This window comes from Octodon degus, unplaced genomic scaffold (assembly GCF_000260255.1).
Source record: "Octodon degus isolate 3935 unplaced genomic scaffold, OctDeg1.0 scaffold00184, whole genome shotgun sequence".
Lineage (NCBI taxonomy): Eukaryota > Metazoa > Chordata > Mammalia > Rodentia > Octodontidae > Octodon > Octodon degus.
Window position 1 is genome coordinate 1,733,591 of NW_004524760.1, and position 2,958 is coordinate 1,736,548.

Here is a 2,958-nt window from a genome sequence, read left to right on the forward strand (position 1 = left end):
TCTTCCTTTTACGAATATCCTCCCAGCAGCTTTGCTGTCTCAGAGGCACATTGACAAGTGCTGGTGATGAGACAATTTTGCAACTACAGTACTCTGAGGAATCCATCTGGCTTTTTTTTTTCCATCTGGCTTTTAAGAGTGGTTCCATTACAGGATTACATGGCGCCACAAAGTCCAATACCCAAGAAGAGAGGGTGGGCAATGTGACCCAAGGGGCTCAGGTAAAATGACAAAGGAGACAGCGTAGATCTTATGGCAAGGATAACATTTTTTCTTTCCAATGTACCACAGAGCTTTTGAAGAGGCAAATAGAATAAAGATGTGAGTGAAAAGAAAGAAAACGGAAGGCAGGTAAATTGCTATGGAAAAGCCAGTCCGGGGAAAATCATCAAAATTTAAGAGTTAATTATATGCCACTCTTTGAGAAATGAGAGATAAGAAGCCAGAAAAACACTAATTTAGTGAAGGCTGAACAAACAATTCTTTTCCCAATGGCAAAGACACACACACACACACACACACACACACACACACACACACAGAGAAGCAGGCATCTGTAAACACTGGTAATTATGCAGATGGCAGAAAGAATAAAGACTACATTTCATTCCCACATTAAATAGAGGGGAGAATAAAGGAGACAAAAAAGCAAACTAAAATGTTTACAGTTTGGGGCGAGTCAACTGGTCCAAAAACATTTAGAATGCATTATCTGAGCTGTGAAAAATTACCCTCTGAAATCAGTGAAATTAATCAAGAAGTTAAATATTTATTAAAAACAAGCTTAAAGATTGCAGGAGAAAGGTCAAGCCTGAGAGGCGAGTGATGCTGAATCAGCATGTTTCCCAGCTTTGAGAGGCACCATATTTGATTAGAAGCACAAGGTTCACACGTCAGTGAAGCGTGTGGAGACTTTTGTCAGCTCTGAGGGACTTGAGTCTGCACTTGGGGAAATGACTATTGCTGTCTGCCATCCTTGCAAACAACCAATGATGAAACCCTCGAACAACCTAGGACTTTGACCCCTCTTGACGTTGGTAGCCAGCGTGAATATTTGGGCAACAGTCAATATTAAATACAACCTCCAGTTACTAGGGTCTAGACTCCAACGTCCAAGCACAGAATGAGCTTTGCTGTGGGCTGCACACAGGTCAGGCAAATAGGAGCAGCCATGTGAACAGACATAGGGACGCCCTGACACTTTTCTTGGCACAACGAAGAGGTGAACAATACAGTAATGACAGTCACAGGGCTACTTTTAAGTGGTAAAATGTGAAAAAGAGAGGTTTCTCTGATGGTTGCTAAACTTGTACCACACCCTTGTATTGTGCAGTGCAGGAGTAAGGTTCAGCAAGCATCACATTCTTAGGAACTTTACAAAATGGGGACACAGAATCCTCAAATGATCAAGAGGGAAAAATGAAAAGGCAACAGTCTTATCAATTGACCATTTCATAAGAAACTATTAATGGTCCTTTCTTGAGTGTGTTTGTGGTTGGTACTGGGGACTGAACCTGGGGCTTTCTCACTGAACTATATCACCAGTGCTTTAATTTTGTTTTCTTAAATTTTGAGATGAGGTCTTTTTCTTTTCTTTTCTTTTTCTTTTTTTTTTTTTGTATTTTGGTTAAGGGTCTACAGGGTGTTCAGGGTCTCACTACTAGGTCGGACTCATAGTGATCTGCCTGTTTACAGCCTCCCAAGAGCTGGGATTACAGGCACATACCACCATGCCCAGTCTCAATCGCTGTCTCAGTGTGCCCCCGGGGCAGGGCTGGTAGGCCCGGGGATCAAAACCCCAGCCCCTGCGCCTGCTTGCCGGCACTTTAATCCGCTGAGCTATTTGGCCAACCCTGCGATGAGGTCTTGCTAAATAGTGAGGTTGACTAAGTAGAGCTCAAACTTTGGGTCCTCTTGCCTCAGCCTCCGAGCATGCTAGGACTACACCATGTGCCATGATGCCTGGCTTGGTCCTTTCTTCAAATTCCATGAAGTAAAACATATTTTAAAATTTTATATGACCAAAATGTCCCCATGGACAAGAAATGAGCTTTTAAACCAACCCTTTAGCATCCTTTAATTACCCTAGAATTTGTAGCCGACATCTTAAAGCTCTTAGAACGACATGAAACCCTAAATCCTATCTCTCAGGTAGATGCTCATTAGAGAAAGAAAGGTGGAGTAGTTGTGAGCTTCGGAGTCAGAACAGTCTGTATTCAAATCCCAGCTTTGCCACTTGTTAGCTGTGTTTCTTTGAGTAACGTGCTTAATATCACTGGATTTCTCAGTTTCATCATTTGTAGGAAATTGCTCTTTTTTTTTTTTTTTGCAGAACCGGGTAATGAACTCAGGCCCTTGTGCTTGCCAGGCAAGCGCTTATTCTACTGAGCCATTTCCCTGGCCCCAGTTTCATCATTTGTAAAACAGAAATAACACAGTATCTACTTCATGAGAGGACTGATACAGTCCTACATAGGGTAATACACTTGGCACGGTGACAATAGCTTTAAAAAATCTCAATATGTAGTTGATATTATTATTTTACCATAATTATTGTTAAATACACAAGGCTTTTGAAATAAGTTTTTTCTTTTAGTACTGATAACTTGTTTTTTTACATTACATCAAGTATTTAATTTCTGCAATGATGTACTGCTTTTGTAAATAAAACCAAAGTGTGGACATTCATTAGTGCCTGGGCTGCCTCTGGGGTTTTAAATCTAGCATTCTGTGTCTCCTTCTAGCAAGTCAACATACAACTGAGATTGCCACCAGCGTATCCTGGACTTGCTTCTGTCCAAGTAGAGGTTCTGGGCTACTGATCTTCACGATGACTCCACTCACGAACTGTGGCCCTGGGGGCCTCACCTTCTCCTGAGGGTGATGCTCTGGACCGCTGGCTTCTCCATTCTTCACTGCAACCCTACTAGACACTGTGCTGTTTCAATTTCTGATTCT

The 2,958-nt window shown here is 41.9% G+C and overlaps 1 pseudogene; it reads right to left on the reverse strand.

Moving 5' to 3' along the window:
- LOC101592767 overlaps window positions 1–2,958 on the reverse strand; it is a 21,408-nt pseudogene that overhangs the window by 16,941 nt on the left and 1,509 nt on the right.